Source organism: Poecile atricapillus, chromosome 6 (genome assembly GCF_030490865.1).
Source record: "Poecile atricapillus isolate bPoeAtr1 chromosome 6, bPoeAtr1.hap1, whole genome shotgun sequence".
NCBI lineage: Eukaryota > Metazoa > Chordata > Aves > Passeriformes > Paridae > Poecile > Poecile atricapillus.
This window is the reverse complement of record NC_081254.1, coordinates 35329705-35354733: the sequence shown is the minus strand read 5'-3', so window position 1 is coordinate 35354733 and position 25029 is coordinate 35329705. Positions and strand designations below refer to the sequence as shown.

The 25029-nt window shown below is 46.7% G+C and overlaps 1 protein-coding gene across 3 annotated transcripts in view; it reads left to right on the top strand.

Annotated features, from left to right (window-relative positions):
• Nucleotides 1–1272: 1272 nt before the first annotated feature.
• Nucleotides 1273–25029, top strand: part of CTBP2 (C-terminal binding protein 2) — a 130860-nt gene continuing 107103 nt past the window's right edge. Inside the window, exon 1 of one of the 3 annotated variants that reach the window (XM_058840659.1) lies at nt 1273–1391. The gene's annotated coding sequence lies outside the window, so the exon portion shown is untranslated. The other 2 variants (XM_058840661.1, XM_058840663.1) reach the window with 2 other exon arrangements.

The window sequence follows — 25029 nt, the reverse complement described above, 5'->3', positions numbered from 1 at the left end:
TATTTATTGTGATGGACAATTGAGCTGGTTCAAGGGTTTTATTTGAGCAGAAAAGGAACATACTGTTTCCCAGGCTGATTGAGAAGCACGGGATATATATAATGCAGGAGGCTCGATGATTATACAACAAAAAGATGGGATCACCACCTGCCCACATTCTTGTGATAAGCAGATGAAGAACGTCTGTCAAAACATTAATTCCCAAATCTACGGGGGTAATACGGAATACAAATACAAATAGATGCGCGCCGAGCGCGCTGTGGTTATCTCGCAGGCAGCCGAACGCCCCGCCGCGATTACCCCACGCTCCCAGCGAAGCGGCCGCTCGGAGGGGCCGGACGCGGCAGCCCCTCGGCCTCGGGGATGGCACCGCTGCGGGCAGCGCATCCCCGCCGCTCTGTGCTCCCCGCACGGGCCGCGGTGCGGGCCCGGAGGGCGGGATGCGAGCGCGGCCGAGCCGGGGTCCCCCCGGGGCCGGTGGCGGTGCCGGGGCTGCAGCGGAGCCGCTGAGCGCGGGGGGCCGAACAAAGGCGGCGGCGGCGGCCGGCCCTGCCCGCCCCTCCGGCCCGAGCAACAGGCGCCGCGCCCCGCCGAGCCCCTCCGGCGGCCGGAGCCCCGCCGAGCCCCTGCCCTGCCCCGCACCGTCCCGCTGCCGCTCCCCAGCGCCTCCCGCCGCTCCCCCGCCCCTTCCTCGCTGCGTCTGTTTGTACTTTAGCTGATCCACTAATCCCCCGAGAGAGCCTATTTGTAGTGAAGAGTATCTATAGGGGGCGAGGCTGGTCCATGTGGGTTTGTGTCATTGGTTTGCAAGGAGAGACCCCGCCTATTGCCAAAAAAAAAAAAAAAAAAAAAAAAAAAGGAAAAAAAAGAGAGAGAGAAAAAGAAGAAGGGAAAAAAAAAAAAAAAAAAAAGCGAGGCAGTGAGAGTCTCTACCTCTCCTCGCTCGCCGCTCACCCAGCGTGGCGAGGGGGAGCGGCCGCTCCGCCCAACACCGCCCGGGCACTTTCTGGCTTTAAAAAAAAAAAAAACCAAACAAAAAAAAAAAAATAAAAAAAACCCAAACAAAAAAGGAAAAAAAAAAGCAGGAAAAAAAAAAAAGAGCGGGGGGGGGGGGAGAGCGGCCCTCCCCCCCAAGTTGCAATTAGCATCTTCTCCGCTGCTGCTGCGGGGCTCCGGTGCCCCCGTCCGCTCCCGGCGCGGCGGCGGGCGGAGCAGGAGAGCGGGGAAAGGGGGGGTGGGGGGGAAGGATTAAGTTTTTTTTTTTTTTTTTGTGCGGTGTGTGAGCGGGTGGCGTTTTTAAGGTGGATCTCCGGCAAGCAGAGCCCGGCGGTGGATGCGGGAAGGGATGCGGCGGTGAAGAGCGGCGCGGGGCTGGCGGCGGCCGGGAGCAGGTAAGGGAGCGGCGGCGGCTGCGCTTCCCGGCGAGAAGGACAAGGGAAAAGCGAGGACATCTTTGCTTTAGTCAACCTCACCGGCGAGGGGGGACAGAGGAGGCAAAAAAAAAAAAAACAAACCCGAGGAGGGGAGGGTAGGTGGAAATGCGATGGTGGTGGGAGGCGGCCGCGTAAGTTGCGCGGGTGGGCGCGGAGCGGCGGGGTGAAGTGGGAAATCTTTTGTTGTGCCGGGCCCCGCATTGTTTACTTAGTGCCGAGAGCCGCCGACAACATCTGCCGGGGGATTAACGGGGCGGCGGCGGCAGGAAAGTTTGGGCAAGGGGGGAACCCCGCGGTGCGGCGCGGCCGATGCTCGGGGGACGCGGAGCAGCCGCCGCCTTGCGCTGCGTTCCCAATTAATTTTTTTTTTTTGGGGGGGGGAGGATTTAGTATATTTATTGTTTTTTTTTTTTTTTTTTCCCTCTTAATTTTAGGTAGATTACGGGGGGGGGGGAATGGTTTAGTATTTTTAATTTTTTTTTAATTTAATTTTTTTAAAAAAAATATATATTTTATTATCGCTCAATAACCGCGCTCGCCCCTCAGTCACTTAGCAACTCTCCACGCTTGTACCCGCGGAGGTGCGCGGTGTCCGCGGGGCCGCGCCTCGCTCCTTCCCTCCCACCTTGTACCCCTCCGCCAGAGCTCAGAATAATTTCCCCACTATTTATTTAATACATATATTCCCCCCCCCCCCTCGATTTGGACATTTTAAACCCTTCCCTGGTGTCACTAGAATGGAAAATCAGAGGGGGCGCGTGGATTTAGGCGCTGAGATTGTTCTTTTCACACCCCTCTGCCCGACGATAAAAAAAAAATAACATTTCCCCCCCCCAAACTTAGAGGACTTGCTGAGGGGGAAAGAATAGCCTTTTGTCCTGCCGAGGGACGTGCCCCCAAGGTAAATCCTGGCTGGAGCTTAGCGCCTGGTACTTTGCCGGGTCCCAGGGCTCTGGCTGTGCTGGGGAGGAGGAAAGTGGGAGATGGAGATCTCAAAGTAGTAGAAGTAATTCCTTCTTTCAGCTACACTTCTCCGCTGCCTTTGAATTGCCTGCAATGAATGTACGTAGCTCTAATTGAAGTACTTTAATCATTCACACTTGATTAAGTATACCGTGACCAGAGGAGAGGAATACACACGGCTCCCTAGAACGGGAGGGATGGGATGACATTTTAATCCTGTGTTTTAAAAAAACATCAGCGGAGCAGGAAAAAAGGCGATCGGCGGTGATGGTTCGGTGTAACGGTCCCTTGTTTCCACACAGATGGTGCCTTTCCTTCGGGATGAAATCGCGCTCATTGCGGAGATTTGGGGAGAGGGGAGGAGGAATAGGCACGTACTTTTGGGTTTGTTTAAGCAGAGTGAGGAAAATAATGATAGACGAGATGCCTGGTGACAAAATGCTTTTGTTCCTGTTTCCATCAGTGCGTAAGGGCGCCGACCTGCTTTAGCATTCTTTAAAGGTCTCTCTTTACCAAGGAAAATTGAAGATGGTCTCATTATAGGAGAGTGTGTTTGGAATACTATGAGGTATTTATGAATTCCGAGGTGATTGTTGGATCGCAGACATTTCAATTACTCATCTTCTAGTAAAAAAAAAAAAAAAATAAATAAAATTGTAGCGATGTGTTCTGTAATCTGTTACTTCCATAAAGCTGATTTGTGCTCGAGCTCCGGAGCTGGCTGACGGAATGGGTCCGTCCACGGGGCTCGAATCTTAAACAAGGATTTCTGTTCTTTGCCTCGCAAAACTTTCTGCTGCAGGGGCAGCCCAAAGTTCCCATAAAAGCAATTGTTTGGGAAACGTCAGCTATCGTCGGTATTTTTCTGGAAAATCTGGCGTTGTGAATACAGGGTGGTATTTTTAGAAAGGAGCTTTATATTTTTGGAGGCGTTTGTGAAACCCACCTGTTAGCCATTAGGGGGGACAGAGGTTGGCTTTCATCGTTAGCAAACCCGGGCGCATCTGGGGGCTGTTCCTCACTTGATCCAAGCTCTTTCCAGTCATGGGCAATCAAAATATCTTTCCCTTTAAAAGTTATAACCAAGTGTTTCTAATGCTGAACAGAAAATAAGGTAGTTCAGTCAGAGTGGTGGCACTCTCCTGCGTTTAGGAACATAGATTGCAGGAGCATTTGACTTTTCCTTTCTCTCCTGGAATTTTAGAGATGCTTCTCTTGTCCAGGGTTTTATTGTCAGTTTTATAGTGTACAAATCATGGATGATGTTTTCTTGCTGTCAGCTTTCCCTGTTTTTAAGGTAGTTTTGCAGCCCATGTGGATCCAGGGGTTGGCTGGCAGGGTGGCTCCAGAGCTCGATGCTCTGTGGAGCTGCCACCCCAGAGCCCCCTTTGCTGACAGCTCCCTCTCACCCCCACTCCTCCGAGAGCAAAGCTGTGCCCTTTTTCCCCTCCTGCTTTTCCTAGATGGAAAACACTCCAAGGAATTTCCCCACAGCAAAAACTGTAGCACAAACTGTCATCTTTAAGGCTGGCTTTTCAGTACACAGATTTGTCACTGGGATCTGGTGATAATATTCCTTGCACCAGGAAAAACATCAGCCTCAAAGTATGAGGTCCCAGGCACGAGCTGGAAGTAACATACTGAATCCTTTGGCCAGGAAAGTTGATTTATCCATCAGGCTGGCTGCAGTTCAAATAAAACTTCTTCAGTTCAGCTGACTCTGGCAAGAATGAAATACACTAATGAAAAAAAAACCCTGAATCTGGGTTTGCCCAACCATTTGGAAAAGGTAGGTTGATTTTTCCTGTGTGTTTTGGGCTGTTTACTAGCTGTGGGAATTGAAAGAGGCTTCATGTTTAAAGCAGAAGAAATGGAAAAGCTGCATGGAACACAGCACTGGCAATTTGCAAGTGTTTTGTTAGGATCTGGTGGATGATGCTGTCTCATAAAACCTGATGGGTGTCACATTTACTCCTCACATCAGATCTAGTGAGTATTTCTGTCTTTGCTTTGTATTTTGGTTGTAGGAAGTTAAAGGAGTGGAGCTTCTGGTGAGCAGCTCTTCAGTTTGGGCTGATGTCTTACACCTGTCGTAGAAATCAGTTTTTTTCATATCCCCCTGTCCAGTTGTGAAGGATATTTAGATTATAGACTCTGAAAAGAGAAATTGTCAGGGCTCACAGGTGAATTAAAGGCCATATCTGGGGGGTGCAAGGTGATTTTTGGGGTCCCCTCTTGCAGGGAGCACTGAAACTTTGGAGGGAAGGTTTTGCTAAGTCACTACTGTATTTTCCCTGGTTCCTGGGATAACACAATTGTTTTAGGCAGGAATTGGTGTTTTCTCCATTGCTGTTTCTGGTGCTGGAAGATGTAACTTCAAATGCAGTTTGTCACACCAGGTATGAGGATGTAATTCTAGAATGGATTTTGTCATGGTCAGATATGCCTGGGCCACCTATCATGCCATATGCCATGTTTCCACAGTTTGGGTTTTTTCCTCCTCTTCCTTTGCCAAAGGAAAGACAACAACATTTAGGTGAAAGGCTAAAAAATGTCATGACCATCCTCTGCAGCAGCAAGGTCTTGGAAACCAAATCTTCTCATTATACCACCCATGTGTTTTCTCCTTCTGCTCTGCCCCACCGTGGTGAGGAGATTGGGATTCTGGCATTTTACCAGGGAGTCACCACATCACATTCTGTGTGAAGTCAGCAGGAGTTTTGGTGACAGAGCACAGAAGAACCAGTGTCACTTGTTTAGTTCTACAATGGTGCTTTATAAGTGTGCACTCCCCTTTCTTGCACCATGAGCCCCTGTGATTTTTTTTAAGAACCAGGAATAAACATCTGGAGCTTTTTTGTTTTTGTTTCTCCTCTCTGAGGTGATAATGCAGGTGGAACATTAGAGTTTGCTTTTTGTTGGACTTGATCTGGTGAGAGGGAACCATGATAGTGCTGTGTTGGAAGATCATGGGGGCCCTTCCCTGAGGTGCTGCTGCCTGGTAAGATTGCCAATTTTGGGAGTTTTATGGGATTTTCTGCCCATCCTGAAATCCCAGCCAGAAGCAGAGCATGCTCTGGTGGATCCTGGGTGTTCATCCCTGCTCTGTGGTTTTGCCAGGGGAGGACAGTCCCTGGAATCCCTTTTAGGGTCCCTGTGCTCCCCAGCTGGCAGGAGCTGTTTGTCCAAGGTTATTTTGGGTAATTCAGCCTTGTTTTTCAAATACATGGTCTTCCAGGATGGATCAAGGTAGGAATCTTAATAGGCATCCATAAAGTCCCATCTGTTCTGAGACTTTATTTAAGATTCAAATAAAACCCGAGTTACTTGAATGCATCAGTTTTAGATTTTAATTGTTAATGATTTGCTCCTCCAGCCTTATCTGGCAGTGATTTCATGTATCCTTCAAGCCAGTGAAAAACAGTGGTCCTGCTGAAAGTAACTGCCCTGCTTCTTCTTGGGCTCCTCTCCATCCCCCCCCCAATGGAAATAGGTTTTATATTCATATTAAATAAACCTGCTTGGTGGTTGAATTTTGGGCTCTGCTTCACCCAGGTTCTCTCCCTAATCCCCACCAGCAGTTGGAGCAGTGTGGAATTAGGAGGGATCTTTGCTCCTACAGTGGCCAAATCGAGGTTGACCAAATCCCACCTGATTTTGTGCCCAGGTGTAGAGGGCATGGTCCCTTGGCTGGGAGTTTTTTGAGGAGGTGCTGTAGGAACCTCGTGGAGCTGATTGCCACAGGAGTTCTGCTGCGGTTGCTCCTGTGTACATTCACTTGTGCAATGTTGACAGACACTCAGCCACTGTTTCTGTGCAACAACACACACCAATTATTACAGAAATAGACCCCTGAAGCACCGCGCGGAGGGAGAACGTGGGGATTACAGACACAATATTTACAAGGAGCCAAGTCTTTAATGAGACCAGGAATAATGCAGATGGATTCTCTGTTGCTAAATATAACAGATATGTAATGGATGCTGTCCATCTTCTTTTTTTTTCTTTTTTTTTTTCTTTTTTTTTTTTAGTGATCCATTCACATTTGAAAATAAGAGGCAATTGTGTGCTGAAGGGGTTGGCACAAAATTGTGGGATATTCCAAAATTAGCCTGGCTTTTCATTATTACTGTAATAACTATAATGTGTGGCTCTGCAAGGCATGAGTGACCCTGGCTGGGAGCATGAATGAGCCCTTTAAAATACTGATGGCCTTTGGGATAGTAACAGGTGTACAAGGAGTGCAGGATCAGCCCCAAAAGAGGCAGAGATGGAAATCTGTAAATCCAGGGGTTTCCATGCAGCTGGCACAGAGCTGGAGCTGGTAACATCATTGTTGGGGTAGAAAATGAACAAATCCAGCACTGAATGCCAGGGCTGGTTCCTGTGCAGGCAGTGAACGTCACACCCTGGGGTGTGATGAGCTCTGCAGGAGTGTGGGGAATGTCCTTTGTTGGTGTTGGCTGGAGGGAAAACCCTGCAAATAAATTCCCTTTCGAAAAACAGGTGAGGCCAAATATAAGAGATGCTGTTGGTATCCGTAGAGTGGTCATACAGTGTCAAATTTTTTGTCATTTTTATGTTGAAAACCAGGTTTTCCATGAGAAGAGATGTTGGAAGGAACCAGTAAATTAAGCAAAGTAATTATGCTAAATAGTAGATGTTACATTTAAAAGTTGGGAGCCTCGAGCTTTGCTGTGATTAGTTGTGGATGAAATTAATTTCAATTCAATATGTGGAAAAAACCTTTTTTCATTAGTTTTCATGTTCTCCTAGTTCTCAGAAATTTCATGATCCTGCAGTACGAGCTCATGTAGATTTTATATTTGCCACTTGTTTGAGCTCTTTCATTTTTTCATACAGAAATGGTACAGAAAACCATCAAACATGGAATTGAGTGTCCCAAAACTTAACACTGTGCAAACTTCAGCTTTGCCCTTTGCTGGGATGAGCTCTCACTCCTGTCTAGCCACAGGCAGTGAGATGTGGCCTCTGATTTTTGTTGTGATTGTTTCTGTAAAAAACTCATTTGAATGATGTGTCAGGAGGGAGAATCTGGCCAGGTGTCTCTGCTTGTCTGTTCCACCTTCACTCATTCCTGTCCCAGCTGGGGCTCTGGGTTTTTTAAGGTGCTGGCTCCAAATTGGGGTGCTCCAGCTCAGTCCATGTTTGCACATCCAAGTGCCTGACAGGAGAATCGATAGCAGAGAACAGAAATCAGAGCTTGAGGGAAAGGGAAAGGATGGAGAGAGAAACTGTGGCTGGTAGTGATGAGAACAACAAACAGTTCTGGGAGATATTAGAAATAAAACTGGGTTACCACATGAGGTTAATAGAAAAATCATAAATATTACACTTTTTGATGGGGAAAAGTAATGATTTCTTTAGTCTCTGTTAATGTTGTGGTAGAAGTGAATGTTGAGCAGTCAGTGCTGTAGTCAGAGCTTTGTGCTTCAGCCCTGGTGTCTCTCTCTGAAGAGGTTTACAGAGTTAGCTGAGCCAGTAAGTCTTGAATTAACTGAAGAGTTCCTGTGAACTGTGGCAATGCTTACCTTGTGTTATTCTAGAAAAGCAGTAACTGGGCCAGGCTGAGCACCACAGACCTGTCAGCCCCACGTGAGTCCTGGGCAAGCATTCCGAGGATTTATTTGCTGATGAAAGGCAGGATGGTGATGCCTCAGTTCCCACTGGCATGGTTTTAGGGGCAGCACATCCTTGAGAACCAACTTCTCTTTTTTCACTTAAAGAGCTCGTGAATGGGATTGATAAAAGTAACTGAGGGGGGTTTATTTCCTTAAAATTCAGCAAGAAATGCAGCTTGGTACAGCAGCACTCTTTGGACTGGGGACGTGCACAGCAGCTGGCCAAGCCCCAGCAGAGTGTCAGCTCTCAAAATCCAGTGGTAAAACCAGGAATAATTTCCAAACAACCCTTTCCAGAAGCCTCCCTGAACACTCATTTTTGTCCTCACGCTGCTTAATGTTTGAGCAAGCCGTGATAAGGCAGAGAGTCACCGCAGCTGGAGCTTGAAATGTCACCAAGATTGGGAGAGTTGTAAATAACAAACAGGAGTGACCACTGCTGACAGCAATTTGTATTGCTTGGCTACAAGCAGGTAATATTTCTCAGATGGCCAAGTGTAAATTCCTCTATCTCAGAGCAAACAAGTGGGGCTGTAGCTCCAGGATGCTGTCTGGAGAGATCATGTCTTCACAGGGCAGCGAGGAGTCACGAGCCAGCAGCACTAATACGATATTATGGCCAAAGGTCTTGTGTGCTCCTTGTCTGTGCTGGCAGGTGGCTGCCAGGATGGAGGAGGGACGTGGCAGCCACACTGTCCCTGCTGTCTGTCCAGGATGGGCTGGGGAGGGCTCTGGGAATGCCAGAGGAGCCAGGAGGGGATGCAGGGGAAGGGACCAGGACCTTCCTCTGCCTGACTTATCCAGGAGAATGTTGGAAGGTAAATTAATTAAGGGAATTAGTGTTGTCAGAGGGAAAACAAATTGAATAATAAAGAGTTCTCGGGTCTAGCAGGCAGAGTTTTAACAAGACCTGAAAGCTGGAAGGTGAAGCCAGGGTAAGAATAGAGCTAAGGTCCATGGTTTCAGCACTGATGGTGGTGGAAAAGACTGCTGAGGGTGCTGGTGATTTCTCCCCATCTGGAAATGCCAAGTTCAGGCATGTTTGTTCATTGAAGCGAGTGCAATCAAGCAGGGACTGATTTAGGTAAGTTAGTGTGCAGCATGTTCAGGCTGGAAAATCACAGGGGTCTCTTCTGACCTCCAAATCCATGAAAGCCCATCATTTAAATGAGATCATCTAGGGATTTTCAGATCCCAAGCATCAGCATGACAGATTTTCTTCCAGAGGGTGACTTGCAGAGAGGAGACCTGTGTCTGACGGGGGAGATTGCAGGATGGGACCTTGAGCACTCAGGAAAGATCGTAGGTTCTTCATTTCCCACCATTTCCTGAAAAAATTCCTTGTATCTGTCACAGGGATGAGTTACCTCCGTGTCAACACCAGGTTCTTGGCACAGGATGAGAAGTTCACAGGGACAATATTGGTCCATTTTGTGGCTAATGCCTGGGTCAGGTGAGAGTTAATTTAAGTGCAGGAAGGAAATGAGGGAGGATTCCTTTTTCTGATGGTCATGTGCTGTATCTAATTGTGCAGAATTTAGTCAAGCTCCCAGCCAGCTCTTGGTGACCATGGCACATCAGAAATAACTCTGTCCCTGGTGGGAAACCTGTGAGCAGAAGTGAAAACTGATCAAATTCAGATTTCAACGTTAATTGTACATTGCTGGGATAGTGATAGGAACAAATGCAACGTGTTTGTGTGCATGTTTATTTTTATTTTGAAGTGGGCATGTCCAGCTGGATGTTTGCAGGTTTATTCTGCTTTTAGGTGAGTTTGCAGATGGGTCTGCACATCTCATCCATCATTGATGGATGAGGTTTGTGGGATGGCTGGGCTCTGGTCCGTGTGGTGCTTGAGTATGCAGGAGCTGTTGTGGCAGGAACATGGTTTCCTATCCCTCCTGTATATATCTGTACCCACCTGTGCATCTACCCCTGTATCTATGCACAGAGGTAGGTGTCTGTCTCTGTTTAAAAATATAAACACAGTGGTCTATATCTGCTGGGTTTACACTGGGTTTTTAGGTCTGGAAGTCAAATATGTTAAAAACCAGTGGCAAATAAAGCAAGAAGTGGTAAAATGTCAAACTGACAATGTTGATTGGTTTATTTGGCTGCTTGAGGTGTCCCTGTCTGATCTCTGGGAGAGGACCTGGAGCAAAGCAGGAATTTGTTGGTGCAGTCAAAAGCAGGACAGTGAGATGTGCTCACATGGTAACACAGCCTGGGCTAATGCTCTGAATTAAGGACATTTAGATGTTTGGCTTTGTATGATTTAGCTTAAACAAACAAACATTAATCTCATTACTCAAGCAAATGAAATAAACCTTTAAGGCATTTAAACTGTGCTGCTGGTAGGTGTCTGTCAGAGCAGTGAGACCCATTTCTGCACAGGGCATCTGCTCCTGTGAGTAACTTACTCATGGGTGTAAGTGCTCACAGCATGGGCAGCTGCTCTGGGGCTGGTGGAAGGGTCCCACAGCTGCTCCTGAGCTGGAGGGGACCCACAGGGATCATCAGTCCAGCTCCTTGCCCTGCACAGACACCCCAACAATCCCACCTTGTCCTGAGAGCATTGTCCAAACGCAGCCTCGGGGCTGTGCCTGTTCCATGGGGAGCCTGTTCAGTGCTCAGCACCCTCTGGGGAAAAAACCTTCTCCTGGTATCCAGCCTAAACCTCCCTGACACCTCCTCCTGTGCTCTGGGAATTGCACTGGCCTGGCTGGCAGAGCCAGGGGCACAGAGGGTGAGAGGCTGGCACGAGTCAGCCACGTCGCTGTGTTGCTTCTTCATCCTTTCATTATAAAAGATGGGATTGCAAAGGTCCTTGTGGGGAATGTAATAAACCCCCCTAAAGCTGTCACACACAGCAATGTATTCCTGTGTGCCACGTCCTTCCATCGCTCTCACAGTGTAATGGATGTGACAAACCTCAGCCTGGAGAGGTTGGGGATTTTCTTTTTAAGTGTCCTGTGGACTGCACTTTCTTTAGAGGAGATTGTAAGAATTTTATTAACTTGGATGTGCCAAGCTAGCCCAGGAATTTTCTGTTGTCTTTCAATTGCATTTGTTTGGGCTTTGGTTAGGCAGGGAAATGACTGAACTACATGTCATGTTTATAAGATCAAGAGTACCTTGCTATTTTCACACAGATCTCTTAATAGAGATTAAACACAAAATAAAGCAGAATGCATCAACAGTGATATTCCCATAAGCAATATTGTAACTTGTATGCAGTGTAATTATATTTTGTACACTTGCCAATTAAGCAGTTACGCTTTAGAGAAAAATTACTTTCAAGAGATGGAAGAAAAGTATTGCAGTAAATCAAATAAAATATACATGTGTTAGAAGGTTTTGTGCATGCAGCTGAAATGTTAAAATTTCCTGCTGTGTTCAGGCTGTGGTGTGCATAACGATGCTCCGTGTCCTGTAGCTTTTTTGGGACTTGAAAATAGCAGATAGAAGAGAAAAAAAGGCATGAAAAATACATTGCTTCCTGGGCTAAATGCATTCCATGTAAAGCTGAGATTCAGTCGGTCCTGACCTCCATCCTCTCTCCTGCTGAGCTCCTGTCAGGCAGCCCCATCCCCCAGCAGGAGGAGGTGTGGTGCCAGCTGGGCAGGACCCCCTAGGTCAGGTCTGTGCACCCCAAAGTCCAGGGCAGCCACCCCACAGGAGTTCACAGACTCAGGGAATCCCAGCATGGTTTGGGAGGGAAGGGAACTTAGAGATCACCTCATTCCACTCCAGTCATGGCAGGGACACCTTCCCCTGTCCCAGCTGCTCCAGCCCCAATGTCCAGCCTGGCCTTGGGCACTGCCAGGGATCCAGGGGCAGCCCCAGCTGCTCTGGGCACCTGTGCCAGGGCCTGCCCACCCTGCCAGGAGCAATTCCTGCCCAATATCCCATCCAGCTCTGCTGTGAGTTTCCCTGGTACACCGTGTCTTTCCCTTTGGCTGGTGCAGAAGGAAAGGGCACTTACAGCAGCGTTTTCCTAAAAAAATTGATGTTTGTGAATTCAGTGACCATCCTTTGGAATCTCAAATACCCTCAGCAGTTAATACCTGCTCTAGGGAGTGATGCAGCTGTTGGCTTGTGTGAGTGATGCCCTGTTCAAGTGCCACAAGCTAAGTCCCAAACCCCTGAAATAACCTGCATGAAACACTGGAAATTCCCTGGGAATTACAGGAAACCCGGTAAAGTCATAAGGAAGTTACCAAGGTACTGATTCTTGCTGAACAGGCACAGAATCAGTCCAATAGCTGTTTAATTATTTTTCCTAATGTAAACTTTGTGCAAAGGGAGTGTTAGGGGAGTTTAAGCTGACGATAGAAATGATTTTTTTATTATACCGTGAGGTCTTTATTTGAGGGTTCAAAACATTTTGCAGAGCATCAGGTCAAATGAGCTGGCCAAGACTATTGGATGGGGCTTGGAGCAACCTGGTCCAGTGGAAGGTGTTCCTGACCCTGGAAGGGGGTTGGAACAAGATGATCTTTAAGACCCCTCCCAACCCAAAGCATTCTGTGGTTCTGTGCTGTGTGAGTAAAAGGGACGAGAGCCCTTTGGCTTTTGCTTCCCATCAGCTCTGGGAGCCTCTGCTCATTTAAGTTCTCTTGTGGTTTTTAACTCTGAATCACTAAATGACCATTTTCATCTGGAAATCACAGCCTTTCTTTAAAAATCACTTTTCAATCCTACAGAGTTAGGAATATCTCACTTGAAATGCATCAAACAAATATACTGAAATAAAAAAACAACCCTCAGAAAACTCAGGGTAAGGTCTGCTGGGAGGAAAGTGCTGCAGGTGACTTCCCATGTTGTGGCTGGTGGTCTGGTGACCGTCCCTTCCTTGCTGAAAACCATGGCATGTGTCAAGCTCTGGGATCTGACTGCTGTGCCAGGCTGCTCCTGCAGCCTGGGTTGGAAGTGTTTCCTCACCTTCTAATGTGTGCTGTGTAGGGGAATAATTTGTCAGCAGTTTAGTGGTGGTCCTTGTTGAAGGGTCCATCAGTGTTTGCAGTATAATCCCCTTTTATCTGAAGGGTTTAACCAGCCATAGCATTGTCTCCTGTGATGTGCATCTTTCCCCAGACTAGCTAATTTAAAAAAAACACTTTCCAAGTGGCTCTGCTGTCCCTTCCTGCACTCTCTAACACACGAGCAGTCCTGTAGGTCAGATGAGGAGCCCAGGTGTTTGTTTTTGTGGTGTGGCACAGGGCTGGCTGGGGAGGTGCTGCTGGAGCTGTGTGAGCAGGGCTGCGTTCAACACCCCGGGCTCCCACACCCAGAGCCTTTGGAGTGAGCTGGGTGTCCTCTGAAATGCCCATGTCCTCACTGGGAGTGGCTGAGCCTGCCTGCCTATGGATTCTCTGTTTCAAAGCTGCAGATTTTCAAAGGCTTACCAAAGGTGTTTGCGTGGAAAAACTTGTCATGGGAGTTTTGTGTAAAGATGCCAAAACAAAGCAGTGAAATAAAAGAAAATGATGTCGAGTAGGGTTACCAGCTACCCTCCAGCTCTGTTTTCCTGGACCTTGGCTTGCAGCATCACATTCCCATGTGGGTTGTGACAGCTTCTGCCTTTCCCAGCTGCGCTCTGGGGAGGATGAGGATGCGCTTGGGCAGGCTACCACTCACCTGGTGGGATTCCATTCTCACTCCCACTGCATTTCCACACCCATGGTGGGTCTCTTTCCTCTTCCCCTCTGGTGCAGTCCCTTTGCAGTGTTGGATACACACGGATGGCTTTGGGGCTGTTGTTGCTCCCCTCCAGCCCTGTGCCTTTGCATCTCCAGGAGGCTGGCAGCTGAGGCAGGTTGATTTCTGTGGGTTTATTTTTAGCCTGATGCTCCTGGCCCCGCTGTTGGCGCTGGCCATCGCTCCGTGATGCGGTGGTGACGCAGCGGCTCCGTGGCTGTGGGTGGGATTGCTCCTCTGGGCCGTTCACCTCACTCATCCCTGACCTCCATCCCGCTGGGAATGACCACCAGGCTCTGTCCCTGCCCGCAGCAAGCAGGAGGGCTGGGGAAGTGCTGAGCTTTGGAAGGGCTGAGGGCTAATTGCACACAAACTGCAAATTTTGTGGAAGGTTAAATAAATGTTCATCCCACATTGTCATGTGTGTTTGCATTTTGTGAAGGTTTCTTGCCTTTCTACTGACTTTGTCACAGATTAATTCCTGGATTTATTTGTAGCTGCATTGCTTCCAGCAAGTTTAGGGGAATTGTCCCAGTTCTAAAATCATCTATTTTTTTTATATCATGCACTTCATTGCCTTGAAAACTTGTACTATGAGTCATACTAATAAAAAGTAAGTCTAAATTGGATTTGGCATCACTATTTTTTACCAACCCAGCACAAAAAGGCAAACCTTCTGCTCAAGATACAGGACTTTGGTCAAGCTGAAGAGTTTCCTTGTTGTACCTTGGGTTTATCAGTGGCTTATAACCTTGTAGTGGTTTAGATTCAAAACCAACACAAACCTTTTCTCCTCCCTCTCCCACCATCCCAATGCTCTCTGATAATTTTAATTTCAGAAAAAGTAAGCCAAGGTGTGCTCTGAGTATAAGGAGATGATTATCACAGCAGAATAATTACATTTGGGTACTTGATTTGATTTGTTAGCTGGAAGATTAGTTGGACAGCAGAGAAGAAAATGAATGCATTGTTGACTGCAGGAAGTTATTTATGAGTTTTTACTTCTGTTTAAAGGAATTCCCCGTGTGACTTAAGTAGCGGTGCGATTTACGGCCTCTCACATTGGCTAACTGAATAAATAAATAGAATAAAGACAGGAAGAATAAAATGAAGTGGTACCAGGTTTTGTGGGTGTAAAGTTTCTGTTGTGGAATGCAGGAAACGATGGCTTTCAAAAACCCAACCGGACAGATCAACAAACATGATGTCTGTATTGCATCAGAAGAACAGGATCCCAGCACATTTTGCATTAATTACGTTATGGCAGGAGAAATGCTGACATACTCACACACTCTGTATAGAATTTGTGTTATGGTTCTGTCATTTCTCCGTAGCTATCTGCTGGTATTATTCTTTCCATGGCTGCTTCCCCCATTTCTGCTTCCACAAATCGAGCAAATAACGTGATCCAGGAGGGAGGAATGGTGTCTGTGCTGGACACCTAACACTGAGAGTTCTGCTGCTGTTTGGTGTGGTGAGATGGAGGGGAACGGGGATCTGCTGGCTTAGGAAACACTCGGAGAGTGAAGGGGCTGCTTGGAAGTTGGGGTAGGTTTGGACAGGACCAGCTCCTGCAGAGGAGACTTTGCAGTTGTCATTGGAAAGCTCATGTTGGGAACTGCACAGAAGGCAGTCTGAGAGGAGTCAGTGTGTCTCCTGCTGCTGGCACAGGAGACATGAGGTTGATCTGGCCCATCCATGGGCTGGTCTCCTGAGATGTGTCCGTGTGCCAGGGTTGCTCATGTGACAAAACAGAGCCTTCCCGGGGAGGCTTTTAGCACCAAGTGTGCGTTATCACTTGACTGTTAAATCTTGTCACTCCATACTTGGTGTTTTTAAGTCGTGTCCTGGGTCAGCAGGGTGCAGTAAAGTGGAAATAAAGGCAAACCTCCTGCTCTGGCTCAGAAAAACGCTGGTGACGAGTGCGCTGATTCTGTCAGAGGAAATCAGGGATGTTCCTGCGCCTTGGAGCGGTGATGGGGGCCAGGCTCCGCTCTCTGCCACGCTGCTGTAGTGATGCTGATTTACACCAGCTGGTGACGTGCTCCAAAATCCTGTTTCAGAGTGGCTCGGATATGGATCAGACTCTCTGTGCTTTTGGGAAGCCCACCAGGCACATTTCCTGCCTTTTTCAGGTGGCATGTCCTGCACTGGCAGTGCTTGGGATAAAAATGCCAGACAGAAAGCAGCCTGCTGACATCTCCCAAGACTGCAGTTCAGGAGTATAAAACCTTCAGGGACTGAAGATGTTCTCCTCAGGGGAATGGCCTGCCTGTAAGTGCTGCATGTACAGTGTTTGGGGGTTGGTTCCTCCACTCCTTCCTTGGAAAGGGAAGAGAGTCCTGCCTGAAGTCCAGACCATTTGTTTTTAGGCACAAAACCTGTAAGAAGACCTTATGGAGGTTTGGAAAGCAGTGTGGACTGGCTGAAGTTGATACAAGCATTAAAAAAGCTTAAACTCTTGTGCTCCCCAGCAATCCAAAGGGATTGGTGAGACTGGACTCCATGAACCAAGAGGGATGGACACAACCAACACTGAGCTGGTCCCATTTACAGGTGTTTGGTTACTCCTGTGTTTGTGTGGTACCACATATAAAAGCAACTGGGTACATTGAGAAGCAGAGACAGAACACAAATTCCTTGTTATCCCTACCCTGCAGATGAGTGTTGGTCAAGGATCACTTTCCAAGTGCAGGGAAAGGGAATAACACTGCCTCAGCTAGCCAAGAGATTCCTCGGTTTTTGTGGGAGCAGGAAAAAAGGTTTGGATGGGATAGAGAAGGTGCTGTCAGGTGCTGAGTGCCCTTGCCTGGGAAGATGAGGCCACGTCATTCAAGGGGCTGTGTGAAGAAATGAGCTTCCCCATGTGGTGCTGAGTTTTTCCAGGTGTGGTGGTGTCAGGCAGGATCTTCTCCTGTGGCCATGAGTTTTGCAGGAGATGTGATTTGGGGCAGTGACTTACAGTGCATAGTTGAGAAACCCATGAAAAGGGATGTGCTTTCCTACAGTGTTCAGCTTTCCCTGGCTGTATTTAAAGAATATTTCTGAGCCTGATGATCAGTGTTGTGTCAGCAGAAGGTATTGACAGCCCCATGAACCGGAGAGCAGCTGTTCACCGAGGGATTGGGTATTGATATTTATGTCACGAGTTCCAAAGTGCATCTTTGGGAATCCCCAGAAGTCTTGGTCACCCTTTGCAATGGTTGGTGGAGGGAAGGGAGGGTACTGGCAGAAAATTACTTTCTTCCCCCTCACAAGCTGAACCCACCAGTGTGTTTTTTTTCCATGGTGGATGGGCAGGTATTGGAGGATTTTTTAGCACTGGGTGTAAGCTTGAAGAGAGCCAGATTTGGTGGTGATCGTGATTTATGTCACAGTGGCCATGCTGTAATTGGCTGTGTTATGCACCAGAAAGTTGAGAGAGCATTAGAATAAAGCCTTTCAATAATGTGCAACAAATTCTCATCATTAAGGAGTAGCTATTGTATATATTGTGTTGAGTAATTATAGAGTACAAGGAAGATTTGATACAGGAATTGTAGCTTAATCTCCTCCTCTTCATTACATTTTCCCTTTTGAGGCAGTGAGAAATGGGAGGTGTATTTTATTTTCCAGTTTGAGTGTGCTTGCTCAGGATGGCCTTGCTTTTAATGTTGCTTCATGGGGAAGAATTTACAGTGGGGATTTCCATTAATGCTAATGAGAGTTATGCCTGTGCACTTCACTGACCTGGTGACAGAGGGGAAGAAATAATCATTAAATTCTTTGTCTTTAAAAAAAAATAAAATGACCCTAAAATGTCCAATATGTCAGGTGGGAGCAACTGGGAATGGGAGCTGCCATCGTTGCTGCACTTGATCATTCACTGGTAGGAAAGGGAAAAGAAAAACAATCCAGAAATGCATTCTAAGTGGGGAAAATAATGAATAATCTAAGGATAGATGTTGTGATTATAAAACAAAACATACAGGTTGAGGTTGCTCCTGTAAAGTTGTTGGAAATGAGTTGCAGTGGGTTTTCTTTATGTGTATGATTAACACACTCTCCATTTAAAGCCATTAGGGGTAGTGCTGTACTTGATTTAAAGTAAGTGCAGTTAATATTTTTGCTTATAAATTTCAGGAATGCTGGTAAGAAATCATCAAAAAGTACAATTCTTCATGCAGAGGGATCACAAATCCACATTATTGCCCCTAGAGAAGAAGAGGTTCTTCTCCTGCAGCTGGATTTTGCTGGTTGGGAAGGGCTGGTTGTGTGCTGGGGAATTAGAGCGAGCACAGAGTTAATGGGAGCTGTTGTGACACATCTTTTGTAGGGGAGTCTATCGAAAGGGAGTGAGGAAAGGGCTATACCTAATCAGTATAAATGTCAGTAGCATATTTTAATAAATTCTTGATTTTGCTTGGACTGTTTGCAATTGCATATTTAAAAGGAATCTGCCATCCCCTTTCGAAGGTATGTGACATTTAAAAGATCTGTAAAGAAGATTGGTTTGACAGCTTCAAATTACATTTGAAAGAGTTTTTTCCTTTCAAAACAGAAAATGAATACTTCCTATTCTAAATGTCACTGCAGAGACATAAACATGTTTAATCAAATTATATATTTAATTTATGTAAAACGTAATTTTTTATTCATGCAAGAGACTCGCTGGTTACATTTATACCATCTCCAAAGCTTCGGAAAGTTGGTGAACTGATGAATCTCTTGAATACATCACCGCTCAGCAGTTTTTCAGATCCTTCCAAAATAGCCTTTGGCTTGTTGTTGTCTCTCCCACTTCCAGCTGTTTGTGTTCCAGCTGGGGCTGCCATTCTGCCTTCATTAGCAGAGCTCAGGGGTGGGCTGGGTCTTTCCAGGGTGAAGGGAGCAGCTCCCACAGAGGAGCTGCTGTGCTCGGAGTGCTGGTGGTGATGGACTTGTGTCCCCTTGCACGGTTATTGTGATGAACCAAAATGATGAAGCTGCTGGGCCAAAACTGTGAAACTTCTCCCAGGGGAAAGGAGAAGCTGTGGGATGTGGTGCTGTGCACTCCAGCTTTCACGGCCTTTGCGCCAAGGGCAGATCTGTGAAGCAGCCCAGCAGGTCTCCAGGAGATGAGGAGCTTTGGCTGCAGGCAGGGGTGCTGCCCATGCTGGGCAGGAGCTCTCTGGAGCTGCTGCCTGCTCATCTCTGCCAGCAAAGCCTCCCAGGCTGGAGCCGGCAGCGCATCCCGGCCACCTTCCAGGGTTGCTTTTAAGGAAGGACATTGAGCAGTAATCGTGGGCAGGTCCCCAGAGCAAAAGCCTGCTGTCACCAGCTGTGTGTCATCAGCTGCTGTCACCTGGCTCAGGATGGATGGGCATCCAGTGGTTGGGCCTTCCTGCTGAGAGAGGAAGCAGTTGAAGAGGAATCAATGTCAAGAAACAAAACCAGGGAATTCAGCGATTTTGCTTTGTTCCTATTTTGATGTCTGCAAGCTGCGTGGATTTGCTGGGTAAATGAAGATGCTGAACTCATGCCTGACCCAGAGGAGGTTGGGACTGTGAGGTTGTACCTGCCCTGGTGTGAACAGAGCAGGGCTTGGCAAACCTTTGACGATGCGCTGTTGTCTTGCTGCTGTGTCTCTGGGTGAGCTGGAGGCTGCTGAGCAGATGCTGGAAGCCAAGAGGGAGCTCAGAGTGTAGTCATGTTACTGGAAGCCTCCTCTGAAGGGGGTCAGAGCAGGTCCTGCAGGCTCCTCTGCCGAGTCCTGAGCTGGCAGTGGAGCAGTTCTGCTCGAGCACTGGCCTTGGAGCACTGTCTTGGTTTATAGAGCTCCAGTGTTACCATCCTTTTCCAATTTTTGACCTCATCAAGAACTGCAGATAGTAATTCTGCTTTAGCTGATCAGGGAAGAGTCATGGCACTGGGAGTTAATTGCAGCCCTCAGGCTGTGCAGGGCAGGTCCTCCTTGAGGGCAGACCCAGACTAATACAAAAGCTTGGGGTACATCAGAAGGCAGAGTCTGATGGTTTATTTGATAGATTCCTGTGTACTCTGAAAGGTGCCTTTGTGCAGAGCAAGCACACTCAGCATGGATGCTGGAGGGGAAAGCTCAGAAGCCTGATGGTCCTCCAGCACAAAAACTTGCCAGCACAAAAACTTACCTAAAACTTCTCTGTCCTCCTCATGTTCCAGCAGGTGTATCTGTATAGAATTATTCATGTAGGACGTGGCCAAGCCAGGGGACCTTAAATGGGAGCTTTAAATGAGTCCTGGAGGCTGCTCCGTGTAGACGTTGTGGCTGTCACAGCTCTGCCCACCAGACCTCCCTTGAAAAGGGAGACTTTTCTTGGATAAACACAAATATGTGAAAGAGTTTGGATCTTTCAGCTTTTTTTTTTTTTTTTTTTTTTTTAATAGCAGGAGGGGTTGAGCGAATGAAGTGATATTGACAAAGCTATAATTTCACTAATTAGCCAGCTGTCATCTGTATGGAAAATGACAGGGAATATTTCTTTCCTGCTCTGTAGTTTACTTAGAAGGAAAATGCATCTCTCTGAAGATACACAGGAACATTCAGTTTGCTAAAAGCATCAAATGTGTCAGACAGGGGGAGGCATTTGACACCTCACCCCTCAAAGTGTTCAAGGCCAGGGTGGATGGGGCAGGGAGCAACTTTGTGTAGCTGGAGATGTCCCTGCTCACTGCAGGATGGGGTGGACTAAATAGAATTTAAAGATCCTTTCCAACCCAAACTCTTCTATGATTCTGTGTACATTTTTTGAGGTTCCAGAAGGAGCTCCTGAGTGCATTCCCAGCATTGGCCTGATATCAGAATGGTACAGGAGATAACAGAGGGGTTTTGCTTTGCACCTGCTGATGTCAAATTTCCTCATCCTGATTTTCTCCTTCCCTGGGATTTTTAAAGCACCTTACTTCAGGGTGAGGGATACCAGGCTCCCATGTGGTGGGGTCAAAGTGTGCTCTGAAGGGTTCATCCTCTGTCTCTACCCTTCCATCAGTCTGGAGCTGAAACTGCGGCTGGGCAGATGGATTCAGAGCGTATTTTATATTTATGTTTTGATTCATTAAAAAGATAAAAATAAAAGTCTTGAAAGTAGCAATATTTATAGTTCTGACACAGTAGATTGGTGTGGAAATTTTGGACAACAAAAAGCAGCAAACAGCAGAGATTTTCAGTGTATTCCTCCTTTATGTTGGAGGGGAAGTGCACCATCTATAGTTTTTTTATTACCCATTTCACCGTGAAATATGTTGCAACATTAAGTTGTATATTTCCATTGAAATATATGGCAGGAATAAAATTCCAGATAAAAGGTAACTATTTGACATTCTGTATAGTTGTTGTCATGCTGTTAAAATAACACATTGACTACTAACTTGATAGGAGACAAAGATGAAGAGGAAGCTGTGTCAGCAGGAATTTCTGAGGAACTCTGTAGTACCAACAGTGCTGCCTTTGCTCGCCATCCCCTTCCCTCGGAACTGCAGAAGCAGAGGTTGCCCTCAAATATTAACATCCTGAGAACTTCAGTAAAATAATCCACCCTGCCTCTTTCAAAAGAAAATATACTTGCAGTACATTTCAGCAAAGCGTAATGTTTAAAATTTGTTTTCACCCTGCATGGGCTCTGCTGCAGAGAGTTTAAATCTAAAATTAGAAGAAAGTGGAGACAAAGTGCAGTTAGCTGAGCTAATAAGATTTCAGGAGATTGCAGTGCCTCACTGGCCAAAGCCCTAATGCTGTAGAGTGTAGGATTATCCCAACTGAGTCAGCTAAATTAAAATAATTTTAATTTAATTTTTAATTTAAATTTGATGCTGCATTATATATTTTATCCATTATACCTAATTTCTGTCTTTAAAGCTTTTGATGACCCTACCATCAATGGTCTTTGTCCCCTGTCAGGACATGTCCTGCAGTTGCTGTACTCAGTGCAGAGCACCCATGGCAGAGGTTACACAGAAGAGCTGTGGCTGCCCCATCCCTGGCAGTGCCCAAGGCCAGGTTGGACAGGGTTTGGAGCAGCTGGGACAGTGAAGGTGTCCCTGTCCATGGCAGGAGGTGGAAATGGATTATTTCCTATCATCCTGTGATTCTGTGAAGGGGCAGCAAGGACAGTACCTGGGACAAGCCTGGCTGACTTTGCTGTCAGGCAGGTCAGGAAGCCCCTGCCAACCCCTTGTGGCACCTCTGCCATGAGAGCTGGGAGCTTGGACATCACCAAAACTATTTCCAAGGTGATTCTCTATGAAAATACTCTGGAAGAGCAAGTACTCAGGGAGTAACTGCTAGGTAATGGTGTGTTGCTCTATTGGGAGCAGAGAAAATGACACAACTGTCTTGTGTGTTAAACAAGAGAGCAAAGTTTATTATTCTTGATCTTCTTTTATAGACATGTTCAAAAAAGTCCAAGAGGTAAAACTCTGATTAGTCATTAAAGCAACACATCTACCATCATTAGTTAAATGTAACATCACCCCTTGACTGTTCTCCTAAACACCACCTGCAAAAATTGTTGTCCTTTACCAAAGACTGTTTAGATTCTTTCTCACACTTTCTCAGGCCAGAATGAGAAGCCTGTGACTTGTTTTCACACAGGCTCTGTTCCCTCCTTTTTGCATTTAACATCCACAATGGTGCATTGCCCCTGTAGAAAGAAGCACTGCCTTGCTTTCTTTGATCCTTTGGCCATCCCATCCTGGTGGTGGCAGGACACCACCCTGAGCTGGGCCAGCATCATCATTTTGGCAACTTGGAATGTTCTTTCTTACCCACAGCCTGTGCATCCCGCTGTGTGTGTCCTCCTAGGAGCGTGTCCCCAGAGTGTCACCCCCTCCCACTGCCCATTTCTGGGATGGTAGGAGGAGATGCACCGAGCCCAGCATCGAGGTGACACCTGGGCTTTCCTGCTTTTGACGTGCTTTGAAGTTGCTGGGTTGTGCTGGAATTGCTGTTTGTGTGTCAAGGTGTGGTCCCAAAGCAATGTGCAGTGACCCAGCTCTGCTCCTGGGAGGGTTAAACCTCACCCTGCTGCACAGCCCTGCCTGGAGAACCCACTGAGAGCTGGAAGCACGAGCTGGTATTAAAAGCTCCAGGAGATAACACTTTTGGCAATCTAGCAGCAAAATGGAATAGCTTGGTAGTAAATTAGATTTTTAGTCAAATAGAAAAAAAGTCCATTTTCCATTGTAATGACAAACTTGGGTTTTTTTGCACAAAGTGTTATTTCTTCGCTTTTCATACACACGTTTCCCGTGCTATTTATAGATTTACATGTGTGCAACTTGAAACCAGTCAGTTTGAAATGTTCTAATCTCAGATTTTCCATAAACATTCCTGCCTGTACTGAGACCCCTGTGCACCAAGTTTATGAAAACAATTCCCTCTAGGCAGAGATTTTTCTAATTCCCTGAATATAAGGGGAGAAATTTATAATGAAGTGTTGGTAGGACCTTTGGTATAATGTTGTGAGTATTTCTGTCTATGGACATGGGAAGGATTTGCTCTCAAGCCTTTTGCTGCATAAAGGATAATTTCACATTCATATTATTGTTTTTGTAACTAAATTTCATGGAAAACGTGCTTTTAAATATGTGAAGAGTTCTGCTGTGACAACATATACTTAAAATGCCTCATTCAATGTGAAGAATTACTGCAAAATAATTGATTCTGCTCAAATGTCTTCTCTTAAGCAGGTTTGATGTTCAATATAAGAGGCCTTGTGGAGTGTTATTTCAGACACACACAATAATATTATTTGGCTTTCCCCCCATATGTTAATACTTAAAGTCTGGCCTGACAGACATTAATGTTATTAAAGGGCTTTGCAGAGGAGGCTGTTGCATCATTTCTGGTGCTGCTGTAATTATGACAAGTGTGGGACGTGCAGGTTGGGAACACCAGGAGCTCTCACAGAGTCACAGAACGGTTTAGTTTGGAAGGGACCTTAAAGATGATTTACTTACAACCCCCTGCCTTGGGCACAGACACTTTCCACTGGATCAGGTTGCTCAGGGCCCTGTCCAGCCTGACCTTGAATGTTTCCAGGAAGAAGCAGCCACAGCATCTGGTCTTGCAGCCTGGCAGATCACAAAAAATCAGCTCATGTCCTCGGGTGCTGCCAGTGCAGAAGTGCTGTTTTCCAGGCTGCTGGTCAGGTAAATAATGAAAAAATCCAGGCTGCATCCTGAGTTGTCCTTATGAATCAGCTGTGGATTTATTCCGAAGTCCTTGGTGGCTTCCAGGTATTTTGTTGTGTGGAGTTTCCTCTTTCTTCTGGTATTTTTTTTTTTTTTCTGACAGTATGTTAACAAGTTTTACTGTCCCTCTGAAATGTTTATTGTAACAGGGGCAGTGAGCAGTGTGTGGTCCCCAGACCCTGTCCAGAGGCTGCTGGCATTCCCATCATCTGTGATGTGTGGCTGAAGTGTCTGAAATACTCAGAGTGCCCTGAGCAGTTCTGGGCCCATGGATAGGGGTGATGTGTGAAAGTAAGGAAAGCCTGAACATGGCAAACCACTGGTAATGAATCCCTGGGAGAGCTGGGCTGCAGCCTGCATGGTGCTGATCCCAGCATGGGTTTGGCTGTGGGTGAGGTGCTGGTGATCAAATTCCTTCTCTTCGTGGGAGCTCTTGTGGCACTGATGTGTCAGACTTCCTTGGGAGTCCCAATGGACAGGAATCCTAAATCCACCTAAATGCAATCTTGATGCTATTCCCACCTTTCTGGAGTCAGCTTCAGAAGATTTTGGCTGCATCTGGCTGGAACAGGACCATGGCTTGGACACTTCAGCACCTCTTCAGTCTGCTTTCAGCAGCACTTAGAAAATGTTAATTGAAAACAGCATCAGTGTGTCTTACCCCAGGCTCCACTTCTGCACTCCCTGAGTGCTCCAAATTACTGCTCCTGTCTCCAGGGGCTTCTGCTTGTACAGGGATGCTGGAGGAAGGTGTGCTTAGAGAGCCTTTGCAGAAATTCAGCTCCATAGTCATGTGAAGAGGTCAAACTGGGATCTCTGGATCTGCAGCTGTGAGTTGGTGCTGCCAGTGCCCAAAACAGATTCTTTCTGTTGCTTCCAGGGTTATTTTTTAGCTGTCATTTATTGCTGTCATCAGGGACTTTGCACAAGGGCACGTAGTGATAAGACAAGGGGGAATGGCTTCAAGCTGGATGAGGGTAGATTAGATTTAGATTTAGGTTTTCCTTTAGATATAAGGAAGGAATTCTTCGCTGAGAGGGTGGTGGGGCCCTGGTACAGGTTACCCAGAGAAGCTGTGGCTGCCCCATCCCTGGGAGGATTGT